This window comes from Pteropus alecto, unplaced genomic scaffold (assembly GCF_000325575.1).
Source record: "Pteropus alecto unplaced genomic scaffold, ASM32557v1 scaffold94, whole genome shotgun sequence".
Lineage (NCBI taxonomy): Eukaryota > Metazoa > Chordata > Mammalia > Chiroptera > Pteropodidae > Pteropus > Pteropus alecto.
Genome location: NW_006437736.1, coordinates 10296678 through 10315080, shown reverse-complemented (window position 1 = coordinate 10315080; position 18403 = coordinate 10296678). Strand labels below are relative to the sequence as shown.

Genomic DNA, 18403 nt, shown 5'->3' with positions numbered 1-18403 from the left:
TGTGAACACATTTTTTTTTCAAAAATGTTTTGAGTGCATGTGTGGTGTTTGGTGGTGGTTGTAAATATTTTCTTACCATGAATCCCTATAAGTAAATAAATAAAGACCGAAAAATAAAACCCAATCAAAACTGTGTTGACCACATAGCCTCTAGTAAACTTTTGCCTAGATGCTGGGTTTTAGAATTTAGAGTATTATTTTACTATATTCTGATTCTATTTTTTTTTTTTACCAGTTATCCTCCAGCAAATCAAAGGAATTAGTTTATAGCAGTAGAAATAATAATGGAAGCTTAGCAAATGTTTCCAGAATTGCTAAGAGTTAGGACATCAGCTTATTGAGGGTATAGTATTCTTACTGATTAGCTTTAAGTAGTTGTTTTAGAAACATACTGTTTAGTTACAGAAGAGAAAGTGTACAGATCACAGAAAAAGGATTTTGTTAATACCTTTTTTTGTTGTTGGGCTAAAATGAATGACTATAAAGTATGACTGTATACTTGTGTTATAACAAGAAAGGAAATAACACTTATCAGTTGTTGCGAGCAAGAAAAGTGACGGCTGAAGTAACACCCTAGGGCGCGTTTGTGTCTTTCCACGATGCCAGGTTTATCGAGTGGAACCTTCTCAGATAAACCGATTAGGTACCCACGCAGGGCAATGCACAGCATGCAGAGAGGGGCAGTACAGAGTTTTACGTGACAGAGTGAAGGGATGAAAGCCTTTAGCATTGCCAAAGTGAGCTCTGTGGACTGGTGGCATGGAGAGTGACACATCAGTCCCAAGCCAATAGCTGCAATGGGTCAGAAGGTCAGAATCTTCTGCTCTAGCACACCCGTCTGCTATGCTGTCTGTCAGGTCAGGCTTGAGCCTGTCTGTCTGACACGTCTGTCGGAGGTGTTCAGTTTATATGGACTTTATAAGGTGAGATCCTCGTGCTTATTGGCCCCCACAGATGAGGGCTGATGTTTCTGTGGTTTGGGGCAATCTGGTCACACCCTAAGGGCATTCTCATTATGTGCCTGTTGCCATCACTGTCATAGCTCCCACAGAATCCATTTGTGAAGTCCCAAAAGTCCTCATTTCTTTATACTCTATATACGTTAGTCTTCTAAAATATCTCAAGGCTAAAATCTTTGCCTTTTCACTTAAAAAGCCTTCTTAAATGTGACCCTTCTGTTATGAATGATATAATTGGGATTTCTTTTTTTCCCTTGCCTGTGTATCCACCAGGACTTAACATAGAGAGCAAATTATAGTTGTGCTTTCATTGTGCACTATCATTGTATTTCAGGACTGAGAAAAGTAAGTGCTGTTCAGCAAGGTAAGCATGAGAGAGAGAAGAAAAAAATAATTTAGTTGCTCACGTCAGTATGTAGTTCCATAGTCAATGGGTTCATTAATGAACATGTCATTCTTACTCTCTGTAAAGTTCGAGGTGGTGTGTAACCTCGGTATGTCGCTACCAGCAGCAGCAGCCTCACTTCAGAGCCTGTTAGAAATGTGGAAGATCATGTGCCCCACCCCAGATGTATTGAATCAAAATCTCCATTTGTGACACCATGACCACCCAAGTGATTTACATAATCATGAAAGTTTGAGGAGCACTGATATATAGGATTAGTATTGCCAGTTATGTGGACTTGTATTCATTTCATGGATTACACTTGCTCTGGGAAAGAAAAATTAGTGAGTGGAAAGAACCAGCAACTTTTCACACCTGAGAGCAGCGATTAACATCTAAAATAGTGGTTAAAATTAACCATAATGACAATGACATTGCTGCTGATGGGAGCACCCGTTATCAGGTGCTTCCAAGTGTTGACCATTATGTCTAGTACAGTAACTAACCTGTATCCATCATCCTCCCCTGTGAGGTCAGTGCTGTTTTATGGACAAGACAATAGAAGCCACAGGTTGCCTAAGATCGTCCTGTTGTAAAGCCAAGCATTCTGATGTGTAATATCTATGATCGGTCATTGTACCTTCTAAAAGTAAGAAAGACAATTTGTTTCAAATAGAGAAGAAATGTGACACTTGAAAGATTCCTATGAAGCTGTCCACTGAAATTTGTTTAGTTAACATTTGGGACTAGCAATGAGTTCTCAAAGTTGCATATTTGAAAAGACAAAAAACGATCTTAAATTTTAAGCCCGCATCAAACTTTATTATCAGTCTACAGTTTATTATATATGAGGAGTGTGTGCTTATGTTGTATCTTGTGCCCCATTAGAAGCCCTTGGCTTTAGACATTATGTTGTCAGCTGGGGAACTTAGCCTTGAGGACGAACATTTGTACATTTGAAACATGAAGAGAGGACTCCTTACTTGAAATGACTCTAAAATTGTACAGAATGTAGGAATACAGTTTGTCTCTTGTGCTGAATTAATTTATTTTCTAAGGAACACATGCTTTGAGAAAGGAGATGCTGTAGCAATATCAACATTTTGGCATTTACTGGGTGAGGAAAATCAACTCATGCAACTAACGCAATTGAAAATAGCATTGAAATGAGAGTTGGAAGCAAAAGGAAGCAAGGTCATGTTTGGTGCAGAAAAACAGCACTGCGTGTCATGTGGATTAACTGGGCTGACATAAGCTGGTGAATCGTGTCCACTAGCATAGGAAAGTGGAGGGCATCCAGGCCTTTTTATAAAGAAACTGAAATAGACTGCATATTCAAGTAAGGATAGCGAAATTTTTTAAGTTGTTAAGTTTGTTAATGTTCTTAAAAGATTTTTTATGTATTTATAAATATACATACAGTCACATCAAGTCATACAATAGCAAAGAATATACTGTGAAGAATAGTTCTCCCTCCGCTCCTGCCTCTTAAGCCCCAGTTTTCCTGTTAAACCATTGTTAGCAGTTTTTTTTTTTTTGAGTATTTTTCAGAGATCTTCTCTAAATATACAAACATTATGTACAAATTTTTTATTAACTAAACTGATAACACACATCATTCTGCACTATTCTTCCTTCCTTAAAATGTATCATAGAAATAATTTCCTATCAGTCCATTCATTTTATGGCTGCCGGCATTCCACAGTATAGATATAAAATACCCTATTTAACCAGTTACTTTTGGTAACTTTTTAGATCATTCTTGGTCTTTTGCTATTACAAATAGTACTACAATGAGGATCCTTGTTCATCTATTGTCAAACATATTCTCAGGTTTTCACAAAGTCCTGATTTATTGTTGCTATACAATAGTTAAGCAATGGAAAAGAAATAATCAACTAGTATAGTAGGAAGAGTAATACTAATAATTGTAAACATTATTTACTATGCAGTCAGTACTTAATAGTAGTTGTTTAATTCTTTTAACTCTGTGAGGAAGTTACTATTACTGTTATTGTTGTTGTTAATTATTTAAGTAAGAAAGCCAGGGTCTGAATCGACCCAAAAAGCTTGCTTCTGGATCCCTAGCTCCTAATTGCTGGGCTGGGCTGGGCTACTTCCCAGTGATTCCATTGCTATTTCGGCAATGACAGAGCATTTATTGGATACCTACTATGTGCTAAGAAGCTGACATGTATTATTTAATCGTTACAATACTAAAGGTAGTGTTGTTGTTTTTTTTTAACCGAGTCTTAACAAGGTTTAATAACTTGCCTAAAGTTCCAGAGATAGTAAGTAAGAAGCCAGGAATGGCATAGAAGTAGTAGGTCTCATTCCAGAGACCGGCATAACAGAGATGGGAATTTAGGCATTTGAATTTATATCCAGCAGGCCGGAAGGCGGAAATGAAATGAATATACGTATGAGACTTAATTAAACATATTCAAGTGATGAAAGGATTAAGAAGGCCTGTCGCAAGGGCCAGAGGAAGACCATTGGTCGCACATCGATAAAGGCATCTGTAGCGGAGTATGGCTTAGTGGTCTGCTGGATCCACAGTGGATACTTCAGCGTGGTTCTCCATGGACAGTGTTTCCAAGTCTAGATGGCTTTGTTCTTACTGACTGCTTCCATCCTTAAAAAATTCCACACCTATGCATTGTATTTATATAGTAAACAACTCATTGTGATGTGTGGCACTGGCATGCTGTGCCCTAGAAAAAGAGCAGCCTTAGGTGATTCTGCTCTGAGATGGAATTTGTGCCTGCAAGGAGCAGAACCCAGCTGGTGCCCACTTTGGAAAATAAAAGGAAGAGCACTGAGATTCCTCAAGGTGTCGGTTCCTCCAGGTCAGTTTCTCCATTCTCATCTTCAGTTTTTCCAGCAGTCCTGCTTCTTTATAAGCTGCCATACAGGAGTGAAAATTAGAGCTCTCTTTATAAGACCTATTAGTTTTGGAACATCATAAAGGATTGTCAGTCTTTTGCAAAGTGTAATTTGTAACTGAAGTCGTGTCTATCTATTTATTGTTGTTGTTGTTGTTGTTTTATAAATCAGTTTTATTATCTAGGCTATGTTTCTGTGCCTGGTCTCTTGTGTTTAAAATACTGAGTTTTCTTTGTTTCAGGTTGGCTCGTTTAATTCAGTGACTTTCGGGTAATGTTTCATAGAAAATGTAAAAGATGTAGTTAGTATCGATGGACATTATCATTATAGTAAAAATAATAACTAAAATTATAGTAAAAATAATAACTAAAATACATAATGAGCATTTACTACAGGTCAGGAAATATGCAAAAGGTTTTATAAGCATTATCTGGTTTAATACCAAAACCCTCTTAAGAAGATATTATTATTGTTCCCATTTTACAGATGGTGGTCTTTTATTCCTAAGTTTTTAAACTTAATTATTATAATGGTGTTAAGGCACGCTTTTGTAAAAGACTAAAATACCTTCTAATCCCACAGAACTTATTTTCTACTTTGACATTTCTCCAAATTTTTGTCCAAATGTACTCAGTAATCAACATATGTACAATTCTGTATTCTACTTTTTCATTCACTATAGTCATAAGAAGTTGGTTTTCTCAGTCATCCTCATTATCACATGATGACTACATACGAGTAATTGCTATAATTTATTTAATAATTTCCCTTACTAGAGACATTAGATGATTTCCATTTTCTTTTATAGATGCTACTGCAATGAAAAATTTTGTGTAAGTAGTATATTTTATTCTCTTTGAATTTCCTAGGAAAAGTCTTTATTTCAGTCAAAGAGTAAAAAGCTTTTAACTCATTCTAATTTTTAAGTTAGAATTATTTTCATAAGAGCAAATAGTGAGCATTACTGAAACACTTATTTTGTAATCATACATGTCTATCTTTAATTCTTTTTATATATAGGTATGAACTGTTTTTCAGTATTTTAAAAGGTAATTTAAATACCTATATTAGAATTAATATGTAAAAATCAGCATAGGCCTAAAGAGTGATTTTTTTGCAATATTTAATTTTAAAAGTATGTGAAATATGCTTTAAGGAGGACAGTGCATACAACGAAAGTATCGTTCTTCATCAACATGTGTTTCTTGAGAAACTACTATGTGCCAGGCCCCATGGTTGTCACCAAATTCATGATGTTGAATGTGACCGGCACAGCTCATTTACATCTAAGTCACATCTCAGAGTTTTGTCCTTGACATTGTGCCACAACACACTCTCGTCCTCAAACATTTCTAACATTTCTTCTTTTGCTTTTATGGAATCTGTTTCATTTCTTAATATCAGCCCAAGATATAAAGGATAAAGAAAGTCTTCCTTTCAGGGAGATAAATAGAATAGATAGATAGATAGATAGATAGATAGATAGATAGATAGATAGATAGATAGATAGATATAAAAAAAATATATAAACCATATTTTTTTCCTCCTATCTCTGTGCTGGTGGGATTTAAAAAACCTTTTTATCTTCCTAGGTTGAAAGTATTTTGCTCTGTAGTTTTGAGAATCCTTAAATCGTCTTAACCTTTTTGCATATATCTTCTATTGCATCTAAACACATTTATCTTTTCAGTACTTTAGGCTAAATAAACCAATGCAGGGACTTTGGACCCTCCATTACAGGAACATCCTCATGTGAAAATAAAGTGTAAATTTACGGTACATACCATGATTTATTATATACATTGCACTATAACTATAATTTTCACAGGTAGAAATAATCGTTTTGGTCCCTTTAAGGAGCCAATATATAGAATTCCTATGTAAAATGCACTTCAAAATTGCATTTTAACTTTTCACTAAACTCTTCCACCCCAGAAAGACCTACCCATTTGTTGTTGAATGTAACTTTATTATCATATGGTATATTACTCTTTTTTAAACTCTGCAGTACACAATTTTTACTTCACCGAGGTTTAAACATTTCAATGGGGAAAAATATCATTTAGTAAATATTACATTTAGTGTCTTTCTATGCAAATCAAGCTTTTCTGAATGTTTCACTATCAGAAATATTGTTACATCATTTCATTATTATGTACGTTACCTAATATGCATTTACATTTCAGTAAATTCATTATATGTATGTGCGTGTATATCTACCTATTGATCAATCAATAGATACACACTTCTGTATGTTTTCAGTGGACTGATTTATTGAAGGGAAAATTTGTATTAGAATGTAAAGATAGATGTCTGTCTCTCAATCTAAAGTTATATAAATGATTCTTAGCTGAGATACCCTAAATAATTTCCCATATTATTCTGTATAAATTTAATTTGAACTTTTATGTGAGAATACATTGCAGAAATTGGAATTTATAGACTACTGTTTTTGACGAAAAAGGGACAGGTGGAGACAACTTGATAATTTCAGAATGCCACTTCCATGGGTTGACTTAAGGCTACTTAGCCGTGGAGCTGGCTCCTCTAGTTAACAGCCTGCCTATAGACATTGCCAAGGTAGCACAGAGGAGGAAAAGAAAATAAAAAGTCATCTAAAAAAGAAACTCTAATAGATTTTTAAAATTTTTTCTATAATTTTAAATTTCTAATATCTATATCCTTAACCCTGGGATTGAAGTCCTCAGTACAACTTTGCACCTATCCTACTGTTTGAACTCAAACTCTAGGAACTACATGTCTGAGAGCTGAATGTATTCTTGGTCCCAAATCAATCTTGTCACCGCTCGGAAAGCAATGCAAGATAATAAGTAGTATTCACCTGATTGCTTTCCGGCTCTGAGACAGCTGGTGACGCGTGTCTTCCTGATAACCAGGAGTTTCAGATCTAAGGCAGGGATAAAGGGAAGCTGGGAGCTCGAAGAATCTAAATTTGACAGTCGATGGCTGAGGAGAGGGTCAGAAGGGATAGAATCTGTGACACGTATGAGGAAGGAACAAAATTTATCTGCTCTGGTTGCAATGATTAGATGTCTCTTTGTCTGGCTTTCTTACAGTGGTTGACTGATTGTACCCGCCAGCTGGCTAATATCATAATTAACAAAGTTGCTACTACGTTTGTAAAGTTTAATCGAAAAATTTGCCAATGATATGATGGCATTGTCACAGAGATCACAAGGGACACGTTGTCGACTTTTGCTCAAGGTGGACCGGCAAAGCAGTATAGGCAAGATGAGAAATTCTAAACTTGTTCAGCCAAAGGTATGTTTCTTTCATAATTCCACATCTTGGGCTTTCTGATTAAGATTTTTGTTTGATGATTGGTGGGTTCTCTTTTGTTTCATGACCAAAATGATTCATAGATAGATCCATATTCTTTTTCAGCATTTACAGCAGCATATTCTCTGAATGCTTTGGTTTTTTCCCAAATCTAGAAATTCAGAAATATAATGAAATAGCTTTTGATACTGAGAGTGGAATATAATGTTTTGCCTGTTATTGTGTCTAGCTAATTTTGATCAGGTTTCAGAATAACTATTTGGTAACAAATGTCAGTTGAACATTTATGTTGAATAGCGTTAGATTTATTTTGCTCAACGATATAAAAGCCATTGCTCTGCTTTATTCTATTGTGTCAATCTAGTTACAGGAGAAAAAAAAAAAAAAGCAAGCATAGTTGTAGAAGATACACAGGTTCTATTCGAGTTTCTGGAAATGCTCAAAGTCGGGGAAAGGAGGGCTGAAGTCCTGATTTTAATTAAACAAAGTAATTGGGGCTTTTTACAACATTTAGAGAGACCAGTATTTCTTGAAATTATGTGCTACTCCCCAGTGCCGTTCTGGGCATTGACTGTTGTACCTGTATTTTCTTTTCACTGTGATTTGCTTTGCTTAATTGAATATTCAAGCTCTGGGGAGTTTCCCAAATCATAGCCTTCACATATTGCTAATGAATGAATGTGAATATTGATGAGGAGGGGCATGTGCCTTTGTGTATATGCCTGTGCCCTTTCTCTGAGTACACAGAGAGGAAGGCATCTCAAAAAATATGCAGAAGGCAAAGTTTAGGTTATTTATGCTGTGTCACACCACCGCTATAATACCAAGGCAATCAATTTACTGTATAATTGCAGGCATATGTTAAGGTTCTTTTACTTTCTCTATGTGGTCATCCTGGCCACTATGTCATAGCAACAATAACAAAAAAAGGCAGTCATTTGTTTTTTGCCCGTTTCTATTTGTCTTTGTGTTAATAGCAGCAGTTTTTAAACATCATGAAATAACATTTTGGAAACAAATTAATTCACAGCATGTATATTTTTAATAAGCCCATTTAAGCTTTCTCATGGTTTTATTCCTCACCATGGGAGGCTAGATATTCTGAGCATACTCATTTTAAAATTTGACAATCAAATTTCATATTCTCAAATTTAAAAAAATGAATCATTTTATGGGGTTATGGATTTTAACACCTTTAAGTGTCCAGATAATTTTTTAAAAACTGCTTATTGAAATTTTGCTTAAAACTGGACTTATATTTTTTAATCTTCTCTAAAATTTAATGACGTTGATAAGAAAAGCTGAAAATGAAGATTTAAATCATTATTTTATTATATTCTAGACATCATTTTCAGAAGGGAATGTTATTCTCATGATAGAGACTTTTTTTTTCTTTGACTTTGCATCTCTCCCCTCCTAGGATCCTGCATCTAAGAGGCACTCAATATATATTTATCAAGTGAATGAATTAATGAATTTAAGTCCTTCTGCTGCTATTCAAATACGGTTAACATTTGCTTCCTCCAAATCAATAATAACTTTTGTACGCAGTAAACATTACGGACAGAAACAAGTAGATGAATGGCATAATCACATACAATAGGGAGGATTAAGTTCCTAAAATAATATAAGGCTGTTTTAACCTAAACCTCCATAATATTTTGTGTAATTGAGATTTGCCATTGTAAGAACTCAGTTGGAGTAGCAAAGGTCTATGAGGATTAGGAAGGGCTAGGAAAGTGGTCCACAGCTGATGTACCCGTTCTTTTAAACAGGATTATCTCCTGAGATGTGTAGAAATGAACTCTTGTCAGAGTTTCAAAGGAATTAATATTTTTTTGGTAAAATGTGCTAATGTAAAGAGTTAGAAGATTAGTGGTGCATAATGAAAGCAATGCATTCTTTCGCATGGAAATGGGAATGTAATAAATGTCCCGCAAGTGATTGGGGCTGTAGCAATTTTATTGAAGATTAAAGTTTGATTGACCTTTGTTAGGGTGATTAACCCTTCTGAAATTAAAAGCCGGAGCTGAATTATTCTGGCCAATTTAAATGCAAACATCGAGCAGGTCATATGTCATTCAAATAATAATAATAAAAAACCCTCCTATTTTAATTTTCATTTTTGCATGTTTGAATGGGATGCTGCTTTGGAAGGATCACAGCTCTAGCAAGAGCATTTTAGTGGCAGAGAATATAAAATAACGTATAGATAATTGGGAGCACATGGGAAGGGTCCCAAGCATCCCTCGCCCCATTCAAAACATCAAAACCACTACCCTGGCAAACACGGGGACCCTGAAGGCAATCTCCATATACTGCAAATGCATGATCTCAATAGAAAACAATCTAGGAACATCCTGGAAAAGGTTAAGAATAAATAACATTCTAATCCAATACCAACCACCAAAGCTGCATATCATATTCATGTTTAATCTATATACTGTCCTCTGAAAATGGGTGGGTGGGGGGAATGTTTGGTATGATTGCTTATGAAGCTATTCTCAAATGTTGATTATTTCTGATGTCTGGAATTTCATTCCTCGTGATCTCTGATAGTCTATGGATATATTCAGTATTTCCATTAAGTTAAAAAATGTCACAGGAAGAGCAAACTCTAGTTATTTACAAAGCCATTTAATGGTTTGGTTTTATTTTGCTTCATTAAATTTTCTTGAAGCCTTTGAAAAGTTGCATATTCACATCACTTCAAAAAATGGTTTCCATTTTTCATATCATATTAATTTTTTTATTACTAAGTCAGTGAATATTTTTAGATTTAGGTCCCACCACATAGTGAACATATCTTCCTTTTATGTGTCTGTGGACTATTAAAATGGTAATAAAGGTCCTCTTCATTCCATGTGTAATTTATTTCTCTCTCTTTTCATCAAAGAATTCACTCCAAATCTGTCAAGGTAGAAAAGTTCAAGGTATTATAGTGTAAAAATTAAGAAGCCTGAGGTCCTATAGTTTATTTTTATACAGCTTTTCATGTACTCTTTTAACATCCTTCTAAAAGATAGATTTTTACTCCAGGCCTATGAAGAAAGTCAAAGATGAAAAACTTGTGATAGAATGACAGATTATTCAGCTAGTAAAGTGACTGTGGCATCCTCCAGAGAGCTGGATAATACCTTGCAGCACTGATTAATAATATGTTTAACTAAGATCTGTTTGCTATAAAGATAATTTTCTAATTCTTAATCATGAGGCTAGTATTTAACCGCAAATTATAAACAAATATGTTGTTCTGTACCTTGCCTGATAAAGTATAGATTATCAGCCTTAGCTTTGATACATTGAATGTCAAACTTTAAAAAAACCTAGTTGTTCCACAATACTACTTGTTTTCTTATTAAAGATAATTTTCACTAAAAAAATAAACACTCTGGCTAAATTAAATCCCTAAAATAAGCACCATTAATTCTTCGGATATAATTCAATAATCTCCTCTAATTTGGTTTTTCTCATTTACCTCTTACCAGAAATAAATAAAAATCACTTTTGGCATTAAAAGTTATTGTAAATACATTCCGAGCACAGAAAGCTAATGTGCCAAACTACTGATACTATCTTTCTCTGTATTGCCATTAATTATCAGCAATCTTTTTCATAATAGAAAATCTTGGCTCGAGAAAAGGAAATTCATATTGTCTCAGTATTGAAAAAAGAATTGGTGAAAGAACAAAGGCAAATAAGATTATATTTTGTTAAATCCTAAATCCAATCATTTGTTTTGCTTCAGTGTTAGAAGGCATTTTTATTTCTTTGCTGCCTTTGTTTCTGACAATCTGTCCCCTCTAATCCATTCAGTCCCACACTGACAGTTTTCTCTTTTAGTTGTAAAATAACCTTCTTTGCCATTAACAGGCCAAAATTAATCTGTTTGATATTTTTATGGACCACATGTTTTAGTTGGAGTTCTGTTTAAAAAGCAGGCTGCGTAAAAAGTGACCAATGGCGTCATTTTATTCATTGCATATTGTTTGTGAGTCAACAATTGAATTTAATTCCACAAAAACTTCGAGTAGGCCTACCTACTCTAACAGAGCAATTTTATTGTCCTGGGCTAAAGAGAGATAATAGCTGGCAAATTCAAAGATTTTCAGGGTTTTAAAAATCATTTGTAGTCAAAAAGTAGTCTCCTATGAACTTTTTAAGATGTTACTCTCTTTAATAGACAATAATGCTAGAATAAAATTGGTTAATATTGGTCAAATGAATTATTTCTTATAATTTGTTTGACAAAATAATAAAAATACTTTAGAGATAGTAAATGCTCTGATGTTACCTTTTCAGCTAATTGCGAAGATTAGTTCCCCAGCATTAGTTTTCATGTGCATTGGAAGCTTACCTAATGTAGTGTAGTGGTGTGTGGCCTATTCATGCATCTCATGCTATCCGTATTAAAATTATTGCATCACTTCTACACATTACTTTGGAATCTGGAGAACTGCTTCATAAGATAACTTTGACTAAAATGGCTTTAGCATTAGAATTTCTAGAGCCATCACTGACTGACCTTTGTTCAGTTTCAACAAGTATTTTTTGAGTACCTGCTATTATTCCAGGCACTCCCCGCAACCCAGAGCGGTGGTTCAATGAGCCACGTTTTATGGACCAAAAACTGAGACTCAGGGTATAGAGTGAGTTGCCAGAAGTCAGACAGCTAGTCAGTCAGTGGCACGGCCTTGATTAGAAGCTGGTGCTATATTACAGGACCTTCTTCACCAGAGCAATTATTGCGACATCCATAGCATGTCACTTTGCTCAGACTTGGTGACTATGAGCACAGAATTTTTAGACAAATTAAAACACTTTCTCTAGACAAAGCAATTAACTAAAATGCAGGAACTAAAATGAAAGAATTCTCTCCTGATTGACTTCAGAGGAAGTAAGAAAAGTGGTTTAAAAAGCCAAAGATTATTCACTGGCCCATCCATCTAGTGAACTTTATTTAGTTGGCTCATTTTATGGAGACTGGAAATTGTCCTCCCCGAATATTTAGTATTTAGTTCATTGAAAACCAGTCATTTGGATCTTTTAAAAATTGTTTTTAAAATGTTTGTGCTTATTGTTACCTTTTATTTAAAATTCATAAATAATTCTGTTTAACAGAATCAAAGTTAGAGGTATCACCACCTCATATACTTTTTTTGATGGACTAATTTGACAATATGTGTGCCTCCATATTTTATAATTTCTGCTTGTGAAACAGATATGAGCACAGAGTTAGATTTCTGTTCCATAGGGAATTGTCCAGTTGTTTATATAAATGCATTTAAAAGAATATGTGGAAAAAATATTTTCAATAAATATAGAAAGTAAACATATAATTTGTATGGGGTTACTGCAATGTGAGAAAACACCATCATTCTATTTTTGGTTCTCATCTCCTGATCTTTATGAGAACAAAAAGATTTAACCAAGGTCGGACAAAAACCTCTGCAAAATTAACATAGGAGCTTCCAAAAGTTTGGAATCGATAGATAAATTTCACTTGGAGACTAGGTCCACCTTTTGAAAGTTGATTCTTTTGGTCTGTAAACTCTCTGAGCTTGTCCCAGAGGAATGTGGTGGGTCTAAATCCATCTCTGTAATTATCCACGGCACCTGATACATGGTGGGTACTGAGGAAATGTGTATGAGATTGTATTGAAAGGGACTATTAAAATAAAGCTAGGGACACTGAACTCTATCCTTCATTATAAAGGCCTGATTATGTGCAATAAGAAATAAATCTAAGCTTCAGAGTCTGAAAGGGGAAAGGAGAAGTTGAGAGAGAGAGAGAGAGAGAGAGAGATTCCCATATCTACTTCGGCATGCTTTTAAAATGGCCCAATTTTTTCTTTTACTTAGCTTGAACTATAAGCCTATCAGCCTCTCCCCATGCCGAATTCTTAGTCACTAGTCAGTCACTTATAACTTACCAACAGTTAAACTAGTTTTCATGAATTGATTAGGATACTTAATCAAAATGATCAGATTGGTTCATGTTAGTAGGAAAACAAGAAAATTAATTCACAATAATTAATTGAAATGAATGAAAAAGCAACTAAAGAGCATTGTGTGGAATCAGGGAAGTGTAAAAGTATTTGCAGGAAAATAAGAAATTACTATTGTGAGTCTAACTGCAAATGGAAGTACTTAGCAGCAGAGAAAATTAAACTGTGTAATAAAACATGACACACTGAGAGCATCTTCCCTAAGAGATGCTAGGCAAGATGGAACAGCAAGTTTGACCAACATCTCTTCTAATATAAGTACTTAAGAATTCATTAACCATTTGGGTCCTGCTTGACGATGATTAAACCCTTAAACAGATGTGAATCAACTTTACTATATGGAAATATTGAGCAAAACATTCATGAAAAATATGATCCAATTTCTGAAAATACAGGCCAATTAAAATCTGAGATTTAATTTAGGAATTTTCACTCTATCTGCATGATGTATATATTAATGGTGATTTCTCTCCCCTCATTCTTCATCTTCATAAGCAAAAGGAGATTTTTACTTATTGACATATTACTGAAGAATCTAGCTTTTCTCCAAAATTACACATTTTTTGCATAAATGTGCCTAATTACCTGAATTCAGTTTTGATTAGCAGTGTTAATTGATGCAGCTGTGGATGGTATCTGTTTACCTAAATTACCATGTGCAAACAGCAATATGTCTGGAAGTGAATATGCTAAACTGAAAATACTAATTAGCTAAGACAGATTGTTATTCAAGTCACATCGTGGAGCTTTCTAATGAAAGCCTGGATGTGTCAGGGTTTTATGATATTCAGACAGAAATGTCTATATTACATACGATTTCTAAATTTAATTCATAAGAACAGATGGGATGTCAGCCAGGGTTCTTCTGCCTTGTTTCAGTATTAATGCGAATGTTTTACTCAACTGGAGATACATTCATATGTTTTTTTTTTTTAAGAAACTCATTGTGTGCTTTAATAATTATGCCAGCCCTGCACATCCAGACTCATCTATTTCTTGACCAGATATGTATCCCAGTTTATATCTCCCTACTTTCTATCACAGATTAAGATAAATAAACCACCTTGCAAGTTTAATCATATTAACTGTCTAATTTAATGAAATAAAATAGTGAAAAGTTTAGTTAAACAGCTTACACTGAGTAGTATTTATGGGTTTTTCTTTTTGAATCCCAAATTAATAATAATAATAATGATGACAATAAAAAAGTTTGTTTATAGAATTCTTAAGAATCTGAGCAATTCACAGGGCTGAAAGGTGAGTCTCATTGGCTTCAGAATATCTCATCTTTAATCATTTAAAAACAGATAGCAAAGCCGTGTTTATTTTCAAATGCCCAACTTTAAAGCGTTTCAACCTTTTCTGTGTCTTTGGTTCCCATTACCTTTGTCCTAAAGTATGACCTGCTTTGCTTAAGGTTTCTCCCCAAAGAAAGCATTAATCTTTTACCGTCTGCTGTGGCACTCAGCACTCATTAAAGGCAATGTGACTTAGAGGTACCCAAAGATTATAGTACAAATCCTTCACATCATATAGTGAAGGAATAATGGACCTATCTTTCCTTTCCCAAGAGGCTGAATAACTGTGTTTAATGCATAAGTCTCTTCTTCCCATAGGCTACGAAAATAAGGCCTCTTGACTCAAACTTGAGAGTTTAAAATCCCTTATTAGATATTTTAAGATGCCATGAGCAAAATGGGGATAATTTTCATGATGCAAATTTGAACATAATTATAGTTTGGCATATTTAATTTAGGTTTAAGTGAGAATTATAATTACCAAAAATTGAATTATATCAATTATGCTAATTTCTATCCCCAAAGTTTTGTGTAATTTGGGCTTCCTAAGATAGGTTTAGATCCAGCAAAATTACAATAGAATTTAATACTAAAACTAAGGAATTTGTGAAAATAGTTTTGTTTCATCTTAGCTGCAAAAATGTTAAAGTACTATTAACTGGCCCAGAAAAACATGAAGTGCTTAAAATAGCTTAAATCAAAGTGGATAAAAGGGACATTAAGTCCTTCTTGGACCATTTGTGTTCTATTTTCTGTATCAATACCAATTGTAGCATATTATCGATTGCTATTTGCTGTCTAATCAATGAAGCTAATCCCAATATTTTCAAAGTAAAATTCATGTGTGTCATAATGATGATTATTTAATAATAGGCATGGAAAAGTCTTCAGAATTGTCTTGCCTTGATGATCATTTTGTCATTAGTCCTTTCAAAGATGTTTAATGTAAAATTCCTTTATTCTTGTAATTTCTTTATTTTTAAAAACTTGGTAAGTTTTATGTCCCAATGGCTCTAGGCAGCTTGCTGAATGTTCTGTAGACAGTGTGAGACTTCACTGTTATAGAATACACATACATTCATAAAAATCACCTAAGCAAAGAATTGAATTTAGACACTAGAGTCAGCCAACCAGTTTGAATTGTTGGGTGTATTTACTTTCTATGCTGCCGGGATCACTAAAACAACTGCTAAATAAATGTAAGTCTTTTTTTAGAGTATAGATAAAAGAAGAAAAATTCACCCTATAATGTTCAACTATCTTTTTTATTTAGAGTGATGTTTGGGGAACTCTTTTCTCATCATGAGATTCTCTAAATATTTTAGTGGTTTTTTTTTTCTCCAAGTGTAGATGTGAACTTGTTTTGTATCAGAATTTTTTTAATAATCTTTGTTGACACATGAGCATTTCTACACAGTAAACTTTAAAATGGGAAAACAGGTTAGTGATGTGAGATGGAGTTATGGATTTTTATCAGACATCTAATGAATTGTCTTTAGGCAAATCGGTTAACTTTAGTGTGCAAATTACTTAATTTTAAAAATAAATATAGCTATCTTTCTGACTTATAAAGGATTTATCACTGTGCCCAAGGTTCAACAATCTGTAAATGAAGTGTATGATTCTGTTCTTTAAACTCTAATTGGCGTGTGGGGGAAGCAGGTCAGACTGAGTTAAAAGCTGAGGGACTTAATCTTTTGAAAAAATTTTGATTTAGTTTTATTACTTCTAAGTACTGCTAATGTATTCTAAGATTAATTTGACTCTGACTACTTTGCTTAGAGTATGCTGGTTTTCTTTCAAAAGGATAGATTGTAGGCACCCTGAGGGCTATCTTTTATTTCTTTGTTAAACCTTCCCCTCAACCTTCACACCACTTCCTCACAGGAGAAGTGGTGTGCACACAGTAGGCCCCCTCACGGCACTCCTTGATTAATAATCATGGCCATTAGCCCCATTTATAACTCTCATTAATCTGTATTACAGGATACTGCATATTACCTGATCCAGGGGCTGTAAACCCTTTGAAGACATTTAAAAATTTTTAAAGCTCCTGGTTATTTTGAAAAAGTTGCCTATTTTTAATAAATTTATGTTCTAGTCAAAGAAACCCTGGCATTTCACAAAGGATAGGGTTCATTTGACCTTGCTCTCTAAAATATATAACATATAGTACACTCGAGTTAATGCAAATTTCAAGTGAATGGGATTTGAATTGGTAAGCAAAGCTTGGTAGACAGGCAGACCTTAATGCAGATTTTGCCTCTGTCACCTGCCAGCAGTTTGACCTTGGGGCATTTTTTTAAATTCCTTAGGGCCTTAGTTTACTCATCTGCAAAAGAGAATTGATAATACGCATAGCAGTGTTATAAATAAACTTCACAATGTATATAAACACCTTAACCTAATTCCTATCATCAAGTTGACACTTAATATGTAATAGATATAATTACTGTAGAAATAGATATAATTACTATATACAGTGGTTTTGCAACAAAAACCAACAGAGACAATTAGAGAATTTTTTAAATGTGGTATTCATTAACTCTTAAAACTTCATGCAGTAAAGTGATTTGAATTTTCTACCAGTACAGATATGCCCATTTCCCTAGTTATGTATGTGTGCATGCATGTGTATACACATACACAGTCATTTACATGAGAATGAAATTAAACACCTGGCTTCTCAAGATATGTGGTACATAAACTTCTGGCATCCTTCTTTTCTAATAATTTCTTTCAGCTATATAACACTTCATGGCTCAAAAGTAATTCTATACATATTATCATATGTAATATTCACAGTAACAAGATAGGGCAAATGACATCACATTCTTCTTTGTAAACGGGGTTTGCAGAGATGTTAAGTAACTTACCTAATGTCTCTTACTACAGTGAGGGACAGGGAAGAATGAATATAGGAGAATACACTTGAAGTTTTTTTCTAGACTATTTTGGAAAAAAAAAAAAAAGAAGTTAATAATGCTGTGTCTCCGTGCAGCATTGGCAGAGTAATGTCCTAAATGAATATTACTACATTTAAACATAGTGCCCAGAAATGAGTATATTATGAAATCAAGGATTATATAGGTTTGCACAGAAGGAGTGGAATTTGTTTCTCCTTAACAAACATTTATGAAGATATTCTGACTGACTGTATTGTTCATAATAGTAACACATTATCATTTCTTGTTATTACTAGCACTTATGTGGAAATAAGGTAAGCCATATTTGGAAAAGTTGGAACCAGAAACCTAGGTCTCTCTCAGGCCCGGACAAAGACCCAGAGATCTAAACACGGGTGCCTGTCTAGGGATTTTTTAAGAAATTAACACCTGGAGCCAGATTCCAGACGAATCTATTCTTTCATATAAGGAGCTAGTCACAGGAGTAGGAAAATGACCCAAGGAAGCCATTATGTCCATTTGTCATTTGTCATATTGGGTTAAAATATTTCACTGATTAACAAATATCTTACAAATACTTTATATTTGTGAGGTATTATAAAAAGTACTGAAGGTATATATAAAGTACAAGATGCAAGGCCTGCAAAGATTTTAAATAACT

General features: G+C 34.1%; 1 long non-coding RNA gene across 7 annotated transcripts in view; it reads left to right on the top strand.

Moving 5' to 3' along the window:
* LOC112481894 overlaps positions 1-18403 on the top strand; it is a 64293-nt gene that overhangs the window by 27882 nt on the left and 18008 nt on the right. For 6 of the 7 annotated variants that reach the window (XR_003047106.1, XR_003047108.1, XR_003047111.1 and 3 more), the window contains one exon: positions 7308-7512. This is a non-coding gene — a long non-coding RNA (uncharacterized LOC112481894). Of the gene's footprint in view, positions 1-3732; positions 4194-7307; positions 7513-18403 lie in introns of all 7 variants that reach the window. The other variant, XR_003047110.1, reaches the window with a different exon arrangement.